The 22,126-nt window shown below is 46.5% G+C and overlaps 1 protein-coding gene and 1 long non-coding RNA gene across 3 annotated transcripts in view; one reads left to right on the top strand and one right to left on the bottom strand.

The window, feature by feature from the left end:
- The window catches only part of MORN1 (MORN repeat containing 1), a 270,992-nt gene that overhangs the window by 201,233 nt on the left and 47,633 nt on the right, over positions 1–22,126 (top strand). The gene's annotated exons all lie outside the window — the stretch shown is intronic.
- On the bottom strand, positions 953–13,841 carry LOC140900097 (uncharacterized). 2 transcript variants are annotated; one of them, XR_012155556.1, is made up of 4 exons: positions 13,522–13,841; positions 7,801–7,951; positions 4,317–4,468; positions 953–3,103 (listed from the first exon to the last, which is right to left on the bottom strand). It is a non-coding gene; the product is annotated as an uncharacterized lncRNA (long non-coding RNA). The 2 variants fall into 2 exon arrangements; XR_012155557.1 differs by lacking the exon at positions 13,522–13,841 and having other exon boundaries at positions 7,801–8,067.

Genomic DNA, 22,126 nt, shown 5'->3' with positions numbered 1-22,126 from the left:
TACCCTCAACTATGGAGCTACCTCCATTGTTGACCCAAGCACCTCTCTATGGACTGTTTAGCAAGTGGTTCCCATGCCTCCATCCTACTTCTAGAGTCCAAGGGTCAGATCCTCAGTGGAGTAAGCATCTAAATTCCTTTGAGGATCTGGGCCCAAGTGCCTCACTCTATGCAGCTGAACTCCTAGAGACCTTCTACAGCAGAAATATTGTACTCTGCAGCTGTTGTCAGGAAGGGCATTAACTGAAGGTTGGAGTTGCAGGTGGGAATGAATAAGCTATCTAATGAGATGGTATACATCCAGCCTGTATCCATTACCTTCAACCTGCAGAGTAGCTTTCAAACCCGAACTACAACGATGCTGGTAGGGGCCAGCAGGAGGCACCTGATGGCTGCACTGAGACAGTGAATGGGGATTACAGTGGGCTAGCTGTCCTCCACTCACTTTTGAACTCAGAACAATTTTTCTCTAGCTGCATGACATAAGTTAAGAGGCACAGAAACAAATGCTGAGTTCTTACCCTGCCTAATACTTCTGCTGTAGAGAAACTAGACAGCTGTAAGCCTGAACTCTTTGCAGAATGATAGTTACCTGATAAATCCTTTCATTTAGGCAGAGCGTAGACCTACTTTTGTAACACGTGCAGGCAGCTTAATGGGACATCCAAAAACCACACATTAGCAGGATAGTGGTTTTATGTGTTTCTGTTGACCTCTGGGGATTCAGAACTGCTCAACTGTGTGTCATAGGTCCTACACTGCTATTAGCCATGGGTCTGCATGTTAGACAGGATGATCTGAATCTATTCTAGCTGCCTCAGTGGTGTTCCAAGTGGCTGAATGGTATGCGCATAGTGACAAGTGAAATTTACCTGTCCACAGATTCATTCTTTTTTTTTAATTTATAATTTTTATTACTTTTTCCAAATACATCAAATATTCCAAAATACCAGATTCATCATAATACACAAAGTAAATTAAGAGGGTTCGGATAAAGGGAGAGAAGGGGTCTACGTTAATCATAGACCTCTAAAATGTCAGCCCAAATTGCTATGAATTTTTTGGGCATTCCCCTTCTGTGGAATACCAGTCATTCATTAGCTGTGAGGTCTGCCATATGATGAGCCAGGCATCAATATATGGAGAGGGTGAACTTTTCCATTTTTGCAGGATTAATTTTTAGCTACCAAAGCTGCATGTTGGAACCATGCTACCTTGTTACCAGGGTAATTGCCAGGTATCAGGAATATATCCAAGAATGAAACTTAAGGGGGAGGAATCCAATTTAGCATCCGATATCAAATTGATCCTTTGACCCATCTCATACCAGAAATTCTTGATAAAGGGGCACTCCCAAACTATGCGAGCTAATGTAGCACCAAGGCACAGATTCATTCTAAGCACTAAAGTTATTATTTAATATTTATATTGAAGAGTCAGGTTTGGGACTGCACTGCTATACAAACATACACAAAGACATGATCCCTCATGTGGAGAGCTTACAGTCTGTGAAGACAAGCGACCTTTGAGAGAGAGAGGGAGCAGGAAGGAGGTTACAATCAAATATCGATAGCCACGTACACAGACCTGCAATTTAAAAATATATATATGTAAGTGCCAACCAACCCCTCAAGCCACTGTTAGTTGGCTGATTGTTTAAGAGCACACTCCAATGACTAGCTGAGCATGCACGAGTATGTCTACACTGCACACTCAGTCTTGGCTCTTCTGATTCAGGTTTGAGTCCAAGCCTCTCTTCCATCCACACATAACTCAGTGTGACTCTTGAGCTCAGCAAGTACTCAGAACCTGGGTCCTAGGAACCTGAGAAGGGGGTGGGTCATAGCCTGAGTCCTAATGTGACGCAGGTCCAAACCCTGTAATTTTGCAGTATGGACACAGGAGGTCAAGCAGCATACCCGAGTCAGAAGGTCTGCATTGAGCAATATGGACACGTTAGCTGGGCTGTGAGACCTGGGTTCAGCAACTGTAAACCCAGGTTTACACTGCAGGGTGGATGCTCAAGCGCAGGCTTGGTAATGTGAGTCCACATTGCTTAGTGTGCAGTGTAGACATACCGTGAACATGAATGTGGGTTGTGTATCTTCTACAGTTGCCCGTGCCCATCTGCTTAGCTCACAATCTCTAAGTTGCCCACCCCATCTTCTTTTCCAGGGCTAGGAGCTAGTTCTGTGCTTTGCTATTACATTCTGTCTTGAAATCCCACTGACTTCTTGAAGTCAGCTATGTCGCAGGAAGCGTGATTAAAGGCAGAACTTGTCCCCAGAGAGCTTTGCGAGGAGGTGAAGGACAATCCTCTCACCCTGAAGTTCTCCATTGCTCTCCCGGCGACTGTAATCTGTTCCTAAGGCAGTGCCTGTGCTGTAACACAGTGTTCTCTCACTCTCGTTGTGTTTATGAACGGGTGGAGCAGAAATTGCTTGTTTTCCACACAAGTAGCTACAGAACAAAGGTACGAAAGGAAACTAAGAGGTGGGCCCCACAACAACATTAATGTGAAAATAAAAGATGTGAGAACACTTCAAAGATGAATCATAAATATACACGTAGGAGTTGAACAACTCAAAGGAAGGTGGGGTGGCCTAGTGGATAGAGCATTGGACTAGGATTCAGGAGATCTAGGCACTATTGCCAGCTCTGCCACTGGCCGGGGTGACCTTAGGCAAGTTATGTCACTGCTCTATGCCTCATTTTCCCTGTCTGTAAAATGAAGATAATGATACGGACCTCTTTTGTAAAGTGCTTTGAGATCTTCTGATGTCAAATACTATAAAAGAGCCAGGTATTGTAATGGATAAGGCAGGTAGAGAACTGCTGAGGGAGTAGAAAGGACTAGGAGTAGTTTGGAAGGACACACAGGAAAAGAAGTCTGCACTGAAGACAGCTGTAGAAAAGGATTCAATGGGAAGAATTCCATCCTTTGTATAATTCCACAAGGCCAGTAGAGCTGAATCCGAGTCCCCTCGAGCCTGTTTACATCACTGCGGTGTCGCTGCAGATGTCTTTACCTTGACATTAATGGATAACAGCTCACCGAGCTGGCATTAGCACAGCACATTTCGCCATGTATCAGACACATTGCACTGCAGAGGAAAACAAAGGCAGATGAAGCGAGAAGTGGGAGTAATGAATCATTTTTTAAAAATAGCACACATACACCCCCCCACTGTAGGAAGAATGACAGCATTGCCATTCAAAAAGAGTCCTCGCCACCCGGCTCCATTGCAGCCAGCACAACCCGAGGGGATGGTGTGGTTTTTCCAGTTAAATCACTTTTTGCATTGCAGGAATCTTCCTTCAGGAGCCATTCTTGTGGCTTGGAATAGAACACAGGTGCCACAGTCACCTCATTGCTCCCCATTCCCATCACCACATCTATCCTGATAGATAGATAGATAGATAGATAGATAGATAGATAGATAGATAGATAGATAGATACCAAGGCCAGAAGGAACCACTGTGGTCATCCAGTCTGACCTTCTGTAGAGCACAGGCCAGAGAACTTTCCCAAAATAATTCCTAGAGCAAATCTTTGAGAGAAACATCCAACCTTGATTTTAAAATTGTCAGTGATAGAAATTCCACCACCATGACCCTGGGTAAATGGCTCCAATCTTTGATAACTCTCACTGTTAAAAATCTACACCTTATTTCCAGTCTCAGTTTGTCTGGCTTCAACTCCCAGCCATTGGATTGTGTTAGACCTTTCTCTGCTAACTTTAAGAGACAATTATTAAATATTTGTCCGCATGTTGTTACTTATAGACTGTAATCAAGTCGCCCCTTAAGCTTCCCTTTGTTAAGCTAAATAGATTGAGCTCCTTGAGACTAGCACTGTAATATAAGGCATGTTTTCTAATGCTGTAATCATTCTCGTGGCTCTTCTCTAAACCCTCTCCAATTTATCGAAATTCTTCTTGACTTGTGGGCACCAGAACTGGACACAGTATTCTTGCAGCGGTCACACCAGTGCCAAATACAGCGGGAAAGTAACCTCTTTACTCCTACTCAAGATTCCTATTTGTGCATTCCAGGATTGCATTAACTCTTTTGGCCACAGCGCCGCACTGGGAGCTGTTTATCCAGCAAAAAACCCCAAACCTGTTTCAGAGTCACTGTTTCCCAGGATAGAGTCCCCCATCCTGTGAGTATGGCCTATATTGTTTGTTCCTAGATACAGTCTCTGTTCCCAACACTACTGGTGATAATTTTGGTAGTCCTAGGGACTAATCAAGAGTGGGGCTCCATTGTGCTACTAGGGAATGAGTGGAGAACCCTGATTTGGTAGCATCTCACCATATCCACTTTGTCCAGAAGTAATAACACAAGGTACAAGGCAGCGGAGAACCAAGCCTATCATTTACTAGATGCCTCTGATTCTTGTCTCATGTGAGTTTCACACTGGTGTACCTTCCATGTGACTTCAGTGAGCTCCTGCAGATTTAAACCTGTGAAAGTGAAAAGAGAATCAGCCCTTGTTGCCTGGAGCAAAGAGTGGGATACACTATTTAATGCATGACAGGTGAACCTCAGAAGGCTCAGGTTTCTGGTGTGTCATATATGTAGCTATGATGCTTTTGTTTTTGAGCAGTAAATCTTTAACACGAGTGCAGAGTTCAGCAGGCATTTTGTTCTCAGAGTCGCTTCTCATCTGCTAAGAGGTCCACACACTTCGCTGTCTCCTAGAATATTTGCTATTGTTCTTTCTTGATGCCTTTTCCTATATATAAAATAAGTTTATTTTAGATCAAATATCCATGTTTTTCTTTTGTGAGTGGAAGCATAACAAAGTGCATTTCAGCTCACCCCCACCAGTTTGGGGTGGTTACACTGCATGGCCATTGTGGTATCATGGTATCTCCATTCTAACTCCAGCAAGATACTTCAGTTATTCCTGGTACATGGGGCAGTGAAAGTGGAATTTGAATGGTGCTCACGGTCTCTGATGTTCATCTGGGATATTCCCAGCACTTCTGTTGAACATTAATAAGAGAATTCATTTTGAGCTCAGTTCTAGAAAGGGACTGGGTTTCTGGGCTTTTGTTTTATCTGAACCCTCCTTAATACTAATGGAAATAGTAACCGCTGCCATCAAGTTCTCCTGGCTTATCTTCATGTGTGGATGTCTGCTCTTGGGTGCTGTGAAACTCAGAATCTTGTCAGAGGTAATCCATCCAGGCCTTCTTCCTTCTTTATTAACTGAGATTGTGTACTGGTTATTATTAGCTCTGAATTGCTCCTGTTTTATCACAGTAGCCCACACGATATTCTCTCTGAACTAGCTGTGAGTTCCATGATAATTTTAACTTTCAGTTTAAGAATGTAATCCTCAAGCTGCAGTTTGCTTTATGAGTTATGGGAATTGCCTCTTCAAATTTTCTGTTTTCTTGGGATTTTTCATTATGTTTTTGTTCATTTGTTTGTTATTTCTATATTATGTAAATTCTGTTTAAGGAGGGAAATAATCAGAACATCAAAAAGAGACAGTGTACCTAGTGCTCAAAGTGTAGTCCTGAGAATCAGGACTCCCAGGTTCTAGTTCTCCCAGGGGGTGTTTCTAGTGGTTAGGGCAGGACTTCTGGATTCTTTTCCCAGTTCTGTCACTGATTTTATGCTGCATCTTGAGAAGTCACTTTGCCTGTTTGCTTCAGTTTACCCATCTGTACTTTTTTTTTTTAATTAAAAAAAATATGAAGTTTGTATGCATCAATCCCTGTGGTTTCTGAGTGTGTGACACACACTAAAAACAAACACTGCATTACACTGAACTACCCACAGCACAGAACAGAAATAACCCCTTCCAATGCCATCCAAGCCCACTCTAAGGAAAAATTCTCTCCTGGTAATGCTCTATAGTCAAACCACTGCCTGACCAAAATGACTTGGTGCTCTAAAGATCAAAATTCTGGACCACTCAAAGGAATGATGGGGACCCTAAATGAAAATGAGAGAGTCCCTTTTAGAGACTGTGAGATTAGAATGGGCATACAAATACTTACCTCTTGGGTGGGCTGTAAAGTTAAAATAATTAATTAATGAGTGTAAAGTGATTTAACATCCTTGGCTGAAAGGAGCTAGAGAAGTGCGAAGTGTTGTTAATTAATTTATTAATATTAATAAGAAGAATAATTAATGTTATCAGTGATTTCCCAATTTAGATCATTGGGCAAGCAAGGTATCTCTCATTGGTAACTGTGTGAAAGGGTAAAATAGGTGAAAGACGATTTAAAAATACTAACTAATCCATCACTGAGGCCCTGATCCTGCACCATGAAAGCCAAGGGAAGCTTTGTTATTGACTTAATGACCATAGGCTCAAGCCTTTAATCTCCGGTAAACAAAACCTAAGTGTGTATTTTGCAAGTGTTTTTTTTTAATTAACACTCTAAAACAATTTACTTCTTCATTCTGTCACCAGTTAACACAGGTTTTTGGAGAGGCATGGTGATGCTTCTTTTTGCAGGATTTGTGTTGTTTGTAAGGTATATTGTCACCCTTTGAGACACACTGGTTACTTCATAAACTCTTAGGTTTTAAGTGATTTTTTTTTATTTTAAAGGGGGAAAAGCAGGTGTGATTACTAAAATGATCCAGTTTGCCGTACATACTGTAGAAGCAAATAGGAAAAAAAAATTAAATTGCTGAATGCAAGAAAACTGCCAAGACGACATTTTTAACACTTACACCAGACAAACTGTTGGGTTTCAAATTGGCAAACAGTTTGTTATGACAGTCCTTTGATAGAGCATTTCATAGAGAGAAAACTAACAGGGAAACTCAACTCCAGGGAAGAGGGGCTCTTCGGCGCCAGAGAACAGACGATGCCACTCAATTCCAGATCGCTACAGAACCATGGAATTGTAGGTATAAACGCCCAGATCCTGCAATCAGATAGCAGGGTTGAGTCTTAACGATGGGAAGAGCTTACTTGGCCTTGAAAGCACAAGATGATGCTGAATAATGCTGGGCACATAATCAGTAACATAGTTTATTGGCTGAATTGTTGTAAACAAACTATGCACCACCCCGCAGCTCAGGTAGAGGGAGAAGTATGGTAGCTGAAGCCACCTTTTATGCCAGGAGCCATTTTGCATCCGAGAACCCAGAGGATGCACTTAGATGGCCCTGAGGGACTGCCTAAGTTATGGCAGCCCAAAATGAGATGTGTACAATTGCTGCAGTGACACCTGCTACTGCTCGCTCCTGTTCCTTCATGCACTAGCTTCCAGGGGGGGCTTGTAAGATAGGCTGCGGTCTTCATACTCAGTTCTTGACCCACAGCAGTTCACCCCCAGCTGGATCAGTCTGTTACAGCCCCTTTTTGCTGCCACAGTAGGAGGGAGAATCCTGCCATACATTTCTTATTAACTTCTCCTTTATTCAAAAATTTTTCAGGCAGATGCATTTCAAGCTGTGAGTCCCGTACAAGCCCAGTATAACCAGCCTCCTTTGTTTAAAAATGATGAGTCAGGCCAACCAAGTCATGAGAATAACCCCAACCCTGTACAAAATCTTTTATGAGGTTCAAAAGAAGCTCCTCTTCTCCACATATTATTTCTCATTTCTGGTGGAGTTAAGCCTGAACCAAAACCCCATATCAAACCTTTGGGAAGTCTCGGACGCAGAGTTGTGTCCACCTTTAGTTTCAGGGCCCTCTGCATGGTCAGGTCCTCTCCAGGAAGTAGAAGTACTCAGATATTACCAGAAAGACTCTTTGTAAACATTCTAGTCATACTGGAAGGAGCCATAACTAGGAATCTCAAAGAAATTTCATTCCTACCAGACTTCCAGCTCAGTTTGCTGGACTAATGATGGTGCTTATGAGCTTCACACAGAGCTGTCCCTTGGGTAGGGTGAATCTGGGTGACCACGCAAGGTCCCGCACTTTGGGGGGCCCCACGAGCTGGTAGGATTGGCCAGTGCCGTCAGTCCTGTAAGAGACAAATCTGTCACTTCCGCCCCAGGCCCCACACCCCTAGCTACAGCTCTAGCTTCAGATAAACATTCCAGGTAGTTGGGGAAGGGATATGCATTGGTGTGAAATCCCTATCCTCCAACAAAACACTACACATGCTTTGTGCAAGATTAAAGATTATCCCCTGCCTAGGATTAAACTGAAGAGAATCTCCAGCCTAGGCTTTCTCCTCAGGTTTTTCATGTTAGGATTCCTCTCTTCAGCCTTGTCTTCATCCAGAAAAAGTGGGTGTTCTTACTACGTTAGATAATGTGGCAAAAGTCTAAAGCAGCGGTTCTCATCCTATTTACCATTGTGGGCCGCATATGCAGCTCTCCATGTGTTATGTGGGCAGCATCCACACAATATATATACTACCTGTATGGCCCTGAGGATGTCACGTGGGCCACAGCTGTGTGCTGATTGGGCCACAAGTGGCCTGCAGGTTGAGAACTACTGGCTTAAAGTTTGTAGTTTTTACGAGTATTAGTAGGCTGAGATAAACCTAGGCTCTCCCCTATTTATTTCAGCCTGCCAGCTTGTGTGAAAACTACTGTTGCCTCACCCACACAAGGATTTTACCATGTGTTCACCAACATGTGGTTAACCCCACACACATCTGTTTCCTAGTGTGGACACACCTCTGCTACCACCTCTCCTAGCCCTGGCTTCCTTTCTAGAGAGCTAGTTCCAACCCCACCCCACAGAGGATGGAACAGGGGGCAGTTTAACAAACCATACCTGCCCTAATGAGTCAGCAGTGATTAAATTGTAGCTTCCAATACCCACCAGCAGGCTGGGACAGTCTTGCTACCTATAGCAGGGGCTGTATCTGGACCAAACCTGAACTCTGAACTATTTGTGGATCAAGGTTTAACAGTCAGTAGATTACACAATAGTTCTGCAGATATTTGAATGGCACCTTCATGCATCTTCCTTTGAGTCAAGTATATCATTACTATCCCACCCAGGAATGGAAGTCCCCTTCAGAAAATATGGCTATCAGGATAGTACCTGGTCTAAAGTCTTTAATCTTGCAATGTGTATTTCCCTCTTGAGGTGGAGAAGGCAGACTGATGCATAGACAGAAATGACAATAACATACCGGTTCATGTGCGTAAGGGCCACTGCCCTCGACTGGAGGGATTGTACAGCCACGTGTCATAAGTTCTGTACTGCGAGCAGCAAACTGAGAGTCTCCTTTGGATCAAGTTGTAGGGTCCTGTGCTCCTGGGTAGAATGATCTGAGTTCTGTTTCTGCTTTTTCCCTGAGATTGTGAGTGGCTGTAGCATGCAGTGTAGTTACAATAAGAGGTTAAAGAGAAGGGGACCTCCGCTCCTCTCCCTGGCTTGGGTAGGCAGTGCTCTCCTGACTCTATAGTTGGTGTGAGGAGAACACCCTCTCCAGTTTCAATCTGCCTGCTTACAACCATAAAGTCCTAGCTGTCATAGACTTGTGTGTGAGCTTGTGTCTATCTGTATGTACAAAATACCCAAGCCACCTTTCCCATACACAGAAGTAGATCTTTGACATCAGGTTCACCAAACCAATGCAATCAATGGGGAAAGAGTGGATGTCAGAAATAACTGATAGATCTGATCAAACCTGCTATTTAGGGTAGAAAAGGGAACTTTCCAAATTCCTCGTTATTTATTGTCCTCGCCTCTCTCCATTAAACTTTTCTCCTGATAAACACCAGCCAGGCTGCTCCAACTTTAAATCCTTAAGTGGATGTGTTACACCTACAGCTGAATGAATAATTCAGTTCCTAGTCACTGTCTGACTTTGATAGGAAGAAAAGGGGGAGTCCCCAAGGGTCTGATTATGTGAATCTCAGCTCAGTTGGGGGGAGGGGAAGGCTAATTAATTACACATTTACTGTGGGGAATATTTAAAAAAAAAAGAACCTAAATCCTGGTTTTCTTTGGGCGTCTCTGATCACAGCTGAGAGCATAGTGCCAAGGCAACCAGCCTCTTGGAAACTTAACGCTTTCACGTCTGGTTAGAGCATTGGGAAATTAAAAAACAGCAACAACAAAACACCTGGATTGTGTTTCATCTGAAAAACGCCTAAACTGCAGAATGATTCATCATCTGCTGCTGTCGGATTCATTACTCATGCAGCTGTGAAGGCGATCTTTTTTTCTCCCCATGTTGTTTTCCATTTCCTGGGAGACTTTGCTTCTGAAAGCAAATGTGGAGCCGGCGGCATCTCCCCGAGCGTTAAGGCAACATGGTAGTATTACCATTGACACTAAAGATGCAAATTATTTTTCGCTTGGCACCAGAAAGATTTGTGCTGCCAACTATCTCTAGATTAAGCTTTTTTAAAATACTGTAAACTATTTTGGTAGCAGCGAATTACTGTTGCTTGGTGGTACATGATCTCTGGCTATTTTTAATGCCCCTGGGACAGATTTGCAACTCTCCTTCCAGTGTACATGTACGGTCATTTTCTGAAGGAATCAAGGCCCCTTTTATAGCTAGACTGTTTCCATTCTGTGCAGAACAGGTGAGAACTGCGGTTTAGAATGATTTTCTCCTCCAGCTCCAGTAGCATATCTCTATAATGTAAAACGTACAATCACAAATGCTTATTGCTTAACGCTTGTAATAACTGCTTTGAGCTTTCCTTTTACGTTCCCATTTGGGTTTGTTATTCTTCCTCATTTCCTGTCCTAAAGAACTGAACAGAGTTGCTGTGTGCTTTGTAAAAAATTGCTCTCTTTTGCCCCAGAGGTGGCTGCATTTGTGGGGGTGGGGTGGGGGGTGAGCAGGGCCATATTCTGGCTGGTGACGCCCCATGGTGCACCTGTCTCCAGCAGTGGGAGACCAGATTGGAAATTGGGAGTCCTGATTCTGTTCTCTTTGCAACATAATTTGCCTCTTTCCAGGCCCTCTGCAGCTATGGAGAGGTTTAATAGGACATGGCCATGAGATAAGGGCACACAGTCTGCTAGATCATTAATGAGTGTTCCTTGAGCCATGCTGGTTTAGTACAGCATCCCACACAGATTTATTCCCAGTCCTAGTAGATTGCAGAGAAAATTTGTGCTATGTACAGATGTGTCCACGGTGAGGAAGGTTATCCCACTTTGCTTCCACTTCCCAGAATCTGGCAATGGCTTGTAACGTGCTTTGGGTTCCCTTGAGAGGACAGATGTTATATCGAAATGAGAAAGGGCTGAGCCAGATCCTCTAGACTGGCTGTGTCACACTCGCTCCAGGACCCGAGTGAGGGCAAAAGGTGGCATTGATCATGGAGTGGCGAGGGAACAATCCAACCTAAATCTGCACTAAATTCTGCCGGTATTTACAGTCCCCTCAGGACCATTCTGCTAGCTGGGGATCACTAGAGCACAATGCCCCTGCCACACTCCCTCCCACGTCTGACCCACTCCCATCAATCTCCTGCTAGAGGGGAAGGGCTGGGAGCAGGTCGCACAGAGCCAGTTATAGCAGCTTAACTCCCCCCAGGGATTCACCTCTGTCAGAGGAATCCCCTGCAACCTCCTGAGCAGTGCAAATCGGCCAGATTGAGAAGAGTCTGTATTAATAAAATGGCCTACCAAATAAAACTGCATTTCATGAACAGCACTGCGAAAGGGAAAAAAACGCTCTCTAGCAAAAGCTCCCTTTGGCATTAAGAATTGGCGGGCGATGTGTGCATGCGCTTCCTTGATTTATCCTGAGCCCCAGCATGGTGGAGAACAAAAATAACATCAGCACATCCCATGGACTCACTCTCCGATTCCAGCAACAGGTGGCAGCATGTCATGTTACAGCGTTAGTGGCCTCCCGAGTGAAACGGCATCTCGTGCGCAGGGCAGTTTGCCTATTGCTAGAAAGACCGGCTCCACTCAGCCTTTCTGTCCCCCGGCATCACCCATGTTTTCCTCTCTGAGCAATGGCATTTTCCGCAGCCAGCACCTCCAAAACAACATTGCTTTAAAAAAGGGAAAGTAGTTTCACTGCTCTGGGAAGTCCTCTCTTCTAAACACTTCAGAATTTTTCCACCTATTAATTTGGATTTTGTGGGAAATCTTGGGGGATTTTGCGGCTCTTTTGGAGGGCCAATAAATCAATATGGTTTTATTCTGGGGATTGGAGCTGAATGGACAGTGATGTAATCTGATGGGCCATAACCCAGGGCTTTGTTGGCCTATTATCCAGCCCTGGGCACCTGTATTGTCACTTTCTCTTGTACAAAGTGGGTCCTCGTGATGCTGCACTTTGGCCTTGATTCTCCATTGCACTGCACCCTCAGGAGCCATTTGCAAAAAGGTGTCAAATGCTACTACTGGTGTTGATGGGTGGAGAATGGTGATTTGGCAGCAGGTTCCACACACTTCACGCAGGTGTAAGAATCTGTTCCCCCCCCCCCCCGCTCTGCCACTGACTCCCTCTGCAACTGTGGGGAGAATCCCGCCACCGTCTGCCTCACTTTCCACTTCTGTAAAAGGGAGACAATAACACCTGCACTGTTTTTCGTTAGCCTACAGGAAGCGCTTTGTTGACATAGCAAGCTAATAAAGTTAAGGATGATTATAAACTGGCGATGAATCTAAAACAAACCCCTGGATCAGAAACAGAAGGGAGTACTAGGGTTGCACCTCCAGTAAAGGAAGTTATAGCACTGATTACAGCACGGGACTGGAACTCAGGAGATCTGGATTCAATTCCTGGCTCAGCCACAGACTCCCTGTGTGACCCTGAGTATGTTACTTAAGTCCAGATGCTCAAAGGTATTTAGGTGCCTAACTCCCACTGAAGTCAAACAGGAGTTAGGCACCTAAATACGTTTGAGGATCTGGACCTTAACCTCTTGGTGCCTTGTCTCTCCATCTGTAAAATGAGGATAATAACCCTTCCTTTCTTTCTGACTTGTCTCTGGAAAGCAGGCTCTTTGGAGCTAGGACTGTCAGTTACTAGGTGTCTGTACATTGCCTAGCACAATGGGGCCCTGCATAGGTACCAACTCCATGCGTGCTCCGGGGCTAGAGCACACACGAGGAAAAAATGGTGGGTGCTGAGCACCCCCCAGCAACTCCCCTATCAGCGCCCCCCCAGCGCCTCCCTCCCGCCGGCGGGGCCCGCAGATCTCAGCGACTCCCCCTCCCTTCCTGCACCTCCCGTCTGCCTTGATCAGCTATTTTGTGGCGTGCAGGAGGCTGGGGGAAAGGGGGAAGGAGCAAGGACGTGGCACACTTGGGGGAGGGGGCAGGAAGAGGTGGGGTGGGGGCAGGGTCGGGGGCAGAGCCAGGGGTCAAGCACCCCTGGCCCTTTGGAAAGTTGGCCCCTGCTCTCCGCTGGGCAGTCTAGGTGATGTTCTAATACAGATGGTTACAATAAAAAGACTCAGGGGCAGTTAGTTCTGGACGAAGACTTGGGGTACAAAGCAGATGAGCAGTCATCCCCTATTTCTATTCACTAGACAGGCAAGGCAGCTATCCCCTGCCCCACACACACACACACACGCCCCTTATTGGGGGGTACCCATGTTATTTCAGAACTACTGGACACAGACCTGCCCCGTTGGGGCTCACCTTCCATGATGAGGTCACCTGCAGCCTGGGAGTGCAGTTCTTCCCCTCGTCTTCATTTTAATTCACAGGATCATTTCTGTTATCTGCTGTTTATTCTGCATCTTGGGTGCATTGATGCCTCCAGCAAGCTTTGTGTGCCAGGGAATTATGGGTCCACAGCGTCTGCAAATCTGCATCCCAGCCAAAGCCTTTGAAAGCTGCTTCTCTTGAATGCCATGCATTTGGCTGGCTCCCCTCCCTTCCCCTCTCTCTCTTTCTCTCTCTTAATCCAGCCTAGTTATCCCCCAACACTGAACAGAGACTGTCTGCACTGCACAGCATATAATTTGGTGGGGGTGGGGGTGTCTTCACTTCCTAGCAGATGAGCTCTGAATCCTTCTGCATAAGGCAGAAGAACAGGTAGCACATGGGCTGTGCTCTCCCTGGCTACCCCCAAGGCTAAACACTTTGGATCTGGCTTTCAGAAGGGCCCTGACAGTCAGGACCACACTTGCCTGACTGCATGGTGCTCAGAAAGGGCAGAGGGGCTCCCTGTCTGTTTGGTCCAAAGAAGGGGGGAAGTTGCATCTGATTTTCCTTTCTCCTCCAGTCTTTTTGCTGTTTCTCCTTTTATTTTAAATATTCTTGCTTTGTGGATTTCCCCAGTAAATCAGAGTGCATATGAAGTGCTACGAAGTTTATGTAGTTAGGAGCTGTTTTCCCCTCCGATGGCCTGCAAGTATTTCCCCCCCTAAAACTGTCTCTTTCCACCTCCCCACCACACAAGCTTCAGCAAGCTCAGCTGCACATAATGACATCCAATCTGTTCAGGAAAAGAAAAAAACAGAAGAGGGAGAATATTTCCCTTTGATTTATAGAGAAGCCAAGCTGGCAGAGAACCCAGCTCAGGGATGGGTGGAAGGGAAACCAAAAAGCAAATTTGTGATGCATAGGCAAACTCTCCCCTTGGGGAGATGCCAGCCAGCACAGCAGCCACGGCTGACGGAGAAGCTTTGCAGGTTTCATCTGTGCACCCAAGGCGTCCTCCTTCCCAGTGCGTTACTATCGCCACGCAAACACACGCCCACGGTCTGTGCAAAGCCACACTTGCTAATTTAATTTTAAAATGACATTAGAGCTAATACAACCCAGCTCATTAGCACTAGACAAAACACACAGGTCTCCATGTAAGGAGATGGAGGCTGAGACCTGGGTGGAGTGGAAAGGCCTGCAGTTCTGATGCTGTTGTTCTCAATCCAAGGCACCATCTTCATGCTTTGGATTAGAAGGATGTGGTTCACTTAGGAGCAAGGGAGGAGTGAGATAAGCAAGATGGGTCTTGACTTGTGGTTAAGGCACTGGTCTGGGACTCCCCAGTGTAAATAAGGAGTAACTCCACCAAAGTCAATGGAGTCACACTGGCGTAAAAACATTGTGAGTGAGAGAATAATCAAGTGCACAGTGTGCTATGGACTCACTTATCACTCACACTGCCTGGGGGGTAGATGGCAACACATGGTGCATATTTGGCCCTGACCTGATTTGGGTGTATTTATTCTTTTGATGGTGGTCATGAGTGGGATGGACAGGTAGAGGCAGAAGCATCAGATGTGATGTAGCCAGGAGCTGCACAAACAGTTTCCGTTGTACCTCAGTCCTGAGCTCCTGTACAATTCTGCTGACACACCTCAGTCCTGATCTTCCTCACCCCACTATTCCACTCTTAAATCTCCCCTAAATCTCACACACATAGAGTCCTTTCCATACCCCTCGATCCTGACCTACAGCATCCCCGGCAGTTCTACCCTTCAACACATATGCACAGATAACATTGCTCATGGACCTCAATCCTGACCTGCAGTGCCTCCTGCTTGGAATCCCCTTGAAGAGCGCCTGCCATTGACACTGAGTCAGGCAGTGATTTTTCTGGTGTGGTTACATGCCCCCCAATTGCCTGCTCCATAAAGGAGACCCAGCAAACTCATGGATGATCCAGGGTTCTTGGAAAGGAAGGGGTTAATGCATTAATCCACTGCGTCTCCTGGCTTCCTCAATCAATTTCATAATGTTTCTAGGAGAAGACATTCCCATTGCTATGTTATTGTTCACAGAGAGTGTAAACAACTTCACCCAGCCACAAATAATTCCCCTGCTCTTCGCTCTGCTGAAAATCCATCTGTGGAGCTGATAGCGTCTTTGCCATCTGAATCTCAGAGCTACACCCTGCCCTGCTCCAGGAATCCAATTAGTAAGCGAGACAGCCCAGAGGATGGCATGTCGTTCAGTTTGTTTTGCAGCAGGACAGGATGTGGGGAAATTAGTGGACAAATAAAGCGCTCCTGCCCCTGGCTGCAATGGAAACGGGTACTTTTCTCATGGGGAAGCCACTGTCAGTTCTGATTGTTCAAGTACTCTCCAGCTAAGAGGACGATACAGCCTGGCCTGAGGGACAAGTCGCAAGATAAACGCCAGCAAACTGGCACGAAGGCAGCATCAGCATCTAAACTGCTATAGAAATTAACAGTGTGTGTCTGTTGTTATTAGGTACCTAAACCAGATGACTTGACAGTAATCAAGGGACAGCTGAACTGAGAGATTCTGGCTTCCTTCAGAGAACCAGCCCGCAAACCCAGCCAGGCTTGCTGAGATTCTGTATCCACTGTACTCTGCGAAAGAGAGACTATTTGCACTGCATGTCTCTAACAGCTATGCCAGCATGAGAGCTGGAACTCCACGTCTGCATGGGGACAGTCCCAGGGGCAGAGCAGGGATGCATCTGTTCCAGGAAATGATATGCATTGCAAGGTCATTGGTGACTGATTATTGAGAGGTGTTGCCAGAATAGTCTCATTGGCTGGGCTTTTCCTTGGCTCAGACCCAACTGCGGACACAGAGCCAAGTGAGAGCCAGGGCTCTCAGTTTGAGACAGGCTTATCTGCCCTAAGTCACTTTCATGTTTTCAGGCTAAGCACTTTGTCGTTAATTGATCCGCAGTGGCTGATTTGGCACAAAAGTCTATTTCCTTTTGCATGCACCATCCTAGTGTTCAGTCCCTGAGTGCCTTTGCACCGAGAGTCGCAGGACTTCCACTGCCATCCATTAATTAACCTCACAACCTCCTGGGAGGCAGGGGAGTGTTATCCTCATTCTCTAGAGAGGCACTGAGACATGCAGACCTGAAATGACTTTCCAAAGTCACTCAGCAAGTCAGTGGAAGAGCTGGGAAAGGAAGCCGGGCGTCCTGACTCCCAGTCCCCTGGGTGTGTCCAGAAATACCGAGTCAGTGACAGAAAGATTTCAACGGAAATACAACAGCTCTGGATTAGGCCCTGAGAACAAACTTTCTAGGCAAACAGAGCCAAGCAGCCATTGTACATCCACCAAGAAATTCCCACAGCTTTGGGAGGCAGCGTTGGTCAGGGCAGAGTCTACAGACACCTCCCGCCCAAACTCACTGCAATATAAAATACAGATTGCCTGAGTCTGCCCCACTTTCTTTATTTCATTTACATTAGCACCAAAGGGCCCCAGTCAAGATCAGAGCCTCCTCTGTGCTAGATGCTGTATACATGCATATAGCCAGAGACCATCCCCGGCCTGAACAGATTACAAGACAGACAAAGGGGTGTGTGAAAAAACACACCCCTGAGCGCTGCAAGTTTCAGCGCGGTAAAGTGCCAGTGTAGACCGTGCCCCAGCGCTGGGAGCTATTCCCCTCACGGAGGTGGGTTTTTTAGAGCACCGGGAGAGCTCTCTCCCAGCGCTCTGCCGCGACTACACAAGCCACGTTAAAGCGCTGCTGCGGTGAAGATGTGCCCAAAGGGTGGGAAAGGACACAGAGGTGCAGAGACTTGCTCGAGGAGGCCTGAGCCCCAAGCCAGTGCCCTAACCACTGGATCATACTGCTTCTCAGTGTCATTTTCACATTCCTCTATTCAACTGCTTCCATACTGCAACTTGTTGATTTGCGGACGCCAGGGGGAAGGATGTGGCTGTGAGCCTGGCTAAGTTCTGAGAGGGGAGCAGCCTGCAAGCTCAATACTTAGCCACAGCTTGTTCAGTCTTCAAATACCTTTGTTCCCATTTATACCATGGTGGCCCGGCCACCTGTCCCAGGGACACTCATTTGTGGTCTGCTCAGGCTTACAGGGACTAAGCCCAAGCAAGCCAGATGGCTCAGAGCCAAAAGTGCTGGAAAACTCAATCACTAACACCACCCACTTCTGCTTTACTCCTAACAGCAGAGATGTGGTTTCAGCACTTGTCTGCTCGAGGAGAATAATTAAAACCCCAGCCCACCCCAGCCCAAAGCTTTCCCCTCGGTAGACGTCAGGCTTACAACACCTACCTCAGCCTAATTATAGGCTAAGAATAACTTGGCTCCCAGTTTTCCACATTGGTTTCTTTTCTCTCTCTCTCTCTGAAACTATAAATAAACAGATTAATATTCTGGTAATTGAATTGCAGCCCTCCCTGTGAGCCTCTTGTTCCCATCTCCCTCCAGCAGGATGGTGAGCCAGGATGAAACCTGCTTCCTGGTAAGTACCATCCTCAGAGCAGCTGGAGATCAGAGAGTATCTGAGGAAAATGCACAAGTGCTCTGGCATTTCTTTATTTCCTGGTGGCATTTGGAGAGGACCTGTCTCTGAGTACAAGTGCACTCACTGCCTGATTGGCTAAACAAGGGAAAACACAAGCATTACAGTGCATCCCTTGTGCCTGAATCCCCTGTCCTCCCACGGGTACACACCCTGTGGCTCTGAAGACCACTGCTGTTGTCCCATCACACATGGTTGCCAGCTGTGGAAGGCACACAAGGATGCAAACTGAGTGCGGTGCAGGAGACTGAGCCCTGATTACCTCCGTGCGTCGTGCGGGGTCTCAGCTCCATGACTCATCCCACTGACGTTGATGGGAAGCTTGTTACGACCCCCACATGCAGCCCTTTGATGATGGGGGAAGCGATGAGTGGTGTGGGGCGGGATGGGGAAGCAGTGTGGTCCGGTGGAAAGAGCAGGGAACTGGGAATCTGGGCTGTAATTCCAGGCTCTGCCAGTGGCTCACATTGTGACCATAGGCAATGACCATAAATGCTTCAACTTACTTCAGGTGTGTGTTATAAGGGTTAGAGGATGCTGAGGACTGGAAGCACTCAAGGGCCTGGTCTGACTGGTACTGCAGAATGCAGGCAGGCCTCCACAGAACAATGGTGGCACCTTCTTAAGGCCCAATCCTGCTCAGACCTTGCAGGGTCAGGCACTCAAAGAGAAGGGGCTTTTGGTCCAGCTCTGATAAAGACTCTGATGGGCACCTGTCCTGTCTTATTGGCTGACTTGGAGAGATGCACCAGCCAGCCAGCATCTCTTTAAGGTTCTGATAAATGAGACCTGGTTTCAAACAGGCCCTTGTTTTGCCCTTGCAAATCTGAGACACAGCTGATGAGATTTTGCAAAACCCAAACCACCCGCCCCAGTTTTACCCATCTCTTGCTGTCTGGTGCCATACTGACAGCATCTCTGTGCATAGCCAGTTTGTCTGAGGCCAGGGGATCATTCAGCTATCTGTGCCAGCCTCCTGTTCTCCTGCTGGGATTAGTAGGACCTGCCAGCACTAATCCAGGATTAATTTTCAAAACAAAAATATTGTTTTGCTGGCTATGTATGCAGGGAGCAAACTCAGTCTCCCCCACAACCTCTTGTCTCCTTGTGTGTTCTCCCTGTGGAGTTGTCAAAACAAATGTCTAGAGAATAAGCATTGTGCTCACTCCTCACTGGCTGCTCAGCTCTGGTGCAGTCAGGTTACTCAGTGGGTTCACGTCAGGATAAAGGTGATCCGATGGATCTAATGAGAGGCAGCAGTCTGTAATGGCTAATGCACAGGACTGTGAGCTGGGGCACCTGGGTTCTGCCACTTGCTTACTTGTACCCTTGGGCAAGTCATTCCACCTCAGCATTTGAGTTTCCCCTGCTGTGGAATGGGCACAGCAACCTCACAGGGGGGTTGGGAGGATGAATGTTTGCTGTGCTTTGAGGTCCTCCAAGGACAGACTGTACAGAAGAGCATAGTGTTACCATTGTTTACACAGCCAGACTCCCATTGACTTCAACAGGGATTTAGCTGGAGTAAGCAGCAAGTAAAGTCTCAGTAAGGACTCTTTGGTGAGGAGTTGCACAGTGTTTCTGGATTTCCCCCGTCCGACCTCCCTCCCCCATGCTTCACTTCTCCCACGTCCCCATTTCCCGTAAGCTTTTCAGAGTTCCTCTTTCCATTTAAGCTAATTTTCCACGTGGCAAAGAGTAAAGGTCCAGCTTTTGAATGATGTATTTGCCAGACAGGGACAAGAATCTCATTGCTTAACACCTGCCCCTCCCTGGGCAGGCACCTGACGCAGCTCTGGGAGGAACCATAGCCCTCAGGGGCTGAGGACGACTGCTACTGTGTAGCATTGCTAAATGAAACCAGCACCTGTACCTGTCATCCCGTCTCTCTCCTGATTCACACAGAACCCAAGCCTCAGCACCACAGAGACCTCCTGACGGCTGCCGTCTGAGACACTGACTGCAAATATTTCCTGTGTCTGTGCGCACCTGTGCCCACAAACACAGCATCTGTGTTGTGCAGTGCGAGGCGAGGGGAGGGGAGGAAGAGGAAGAGGAAGGGCTGGGTTAACAGTCCTGCAGCAGCAGCAACAAACTCTAGAGAGAGCCTGGTTTGATTCCCGACATGCCGAAGGAAACAGAATTGACGCATTTGCTCATTAACAGCTCCATTCCACATCTCAACACCCCAGTCAGGGGGCTTGCTCCGAAGAGATCTTTGTTCCCCTTTAGGGGGAAGGGGCTGCAAGAGGAATTAGGAAACTCAGCGCCAACAAGAGCCATTTGGCATTGCTCCACCAGCACATGCTGTTTTATTAACAGGAATCACTCACGTCACTGAGATATGGAGCCAGCCAAACCCTGCAGCAGCGCCAGCAAACAGGGACTGTCGCCTTGCTGCTGTGGTTCCCACCAGTACACGAGACACGTTGATGCACTTGGATGAGCACGGAGTAGAAGTGAAAGAGGAAGAAGGACCTGTTTGTTCCACGCAGTGGGTTTGTTTAGCAAGATGTAGTCCTTTAGGGTGGAGCGGCCCTGTGCGTCACTCAGGTAGCTCCACTGGCATCTCTTACAGGCGGGATCAGTTTGGCCCTGAGTCAGTTCTGAATAGCTGTCACATGAGGAAGCCAGCATCTCTGCCAACGAGACACCTCTGACCTGTTGGGACCTCGAACCCCTAATGTTAAACAGAACCCTGGGTTCTGGTGTCCCAGCTCTGCCAATGACTCACTGTGTGATCTCATGCAAGTAACTGCATATCTATCTTAGCTACTTATATGGCTCCCCATTGCCATAGTATCTGTGCACCTCCCAGTCTGTACCGTATTTATCTACCACTGAGCTAGGACAGTGCTACTATCTCCATTTTACGGTTGGGGAACAGAGGCCCAGAGAGGCTAAGTGACTTCCCCAAGGTCATTCAGGGAGTCTGTGGTAGAGCAGGGAATTGAATGTAGGTCTCCTGAGTCCTAGGCTAGTCCCTAACCACTGGGCCATCCTTCCTCCCCAGCTGTTCAATGGGTCTGATGCTGTAATGCTTCCCAGCTTCAGAGAGTGCCAGAAAGGCTCTGAAATCAGAAGACAAATAAAAAGAACTCAAATTTTATTTAATTTTTTTCAACCTTGTGATTTTTTGGAGCCTGACTCCTGATTTCTGAGTGCTTGGGGTTGCCAGCACTGCACTGTGTGCAGACCTGTGCAGATAACAAACTATGGCCGTTAGAATCATGAGTGTCAGCCACTGGGCTTCATGTGGGCCATCTCCCCAAGTGATGCCTACTTATACTGGAGAGGGGCTGCCTCTCCCGCTCGGATAGCTTCTCATAGTGCTGTAAAAAGGATTAGCTGGGCTGCAGCCAAACAATTAGCTGCTACAGGGATACAACCTCATCCTGGTCTAGGTCTCCTCCCTGTTAGCAGCTTTCTGAAGATTAAGGCCTGATATACTCATGCAGTTGTATCAGTTTAATGGTTTTATTTTATACCTATTTAGAATGTGCAACCACACTTATATTGGTTTAAACCTGGATTGTATCAGTTTGGCTAGCATCAGCAAATTTATAGAAACAAGTTAAACCAATATAACCCATTTTAAACCAATAGAAGAGGCTTTCTCTGTGCTGGGAAGTTGCATCGGTTTATCCTAAGGTTTGAATTTAAACCAGTATAGTTAAGCTAGTGCAAACCTCTGAATGGATGCTTTTATTTCAGTATAAGAGTGGCTGTTTTGGTTTAACTTGGGTCACTTAGGGTTTAAGTTAAACTGCAATTAGCCACTCTTACACTGAAATAAGTGTCCACTCAAGAGTTTGCACCACTTTAACTATATTGGTTTCACAATTTAAAATAAACTGATGCAACTTTCCCATGAGACAGTTCAGTGCAACTTTTGTGTGTTGACTCTCTGATCTTAACTAAAGCAATTCAAGTTAATCCAGTGTAACTTCTATATGTAGACAAGCCCCAAGCCGCCACGGTCTCTGGCCTCTTTGCTGGCTCCCTGTGTGTGGCAGGCAATATACCCT

This window comes from Lepidochelys kempii, chromosome 18 (assembly GCF_965140265.1).
Source record: "Lepidochelys kempii isolate rLepKem1 chromosome 18, rLepKem1.hap2, whole genome shotgun sequence".
In the NCBI taxonomy this organism is placed as follows: domain Eukaryota; kingdom Metazoa; phylum Chordata; order Testudines; family Cheloniidae; genus Lepidochelys; species Lepidochelys kempii.
Note: the sequence above shows the minus strand (reverse complement) of the source record. Positions and strands in the feature narration are given on the sequence as shown.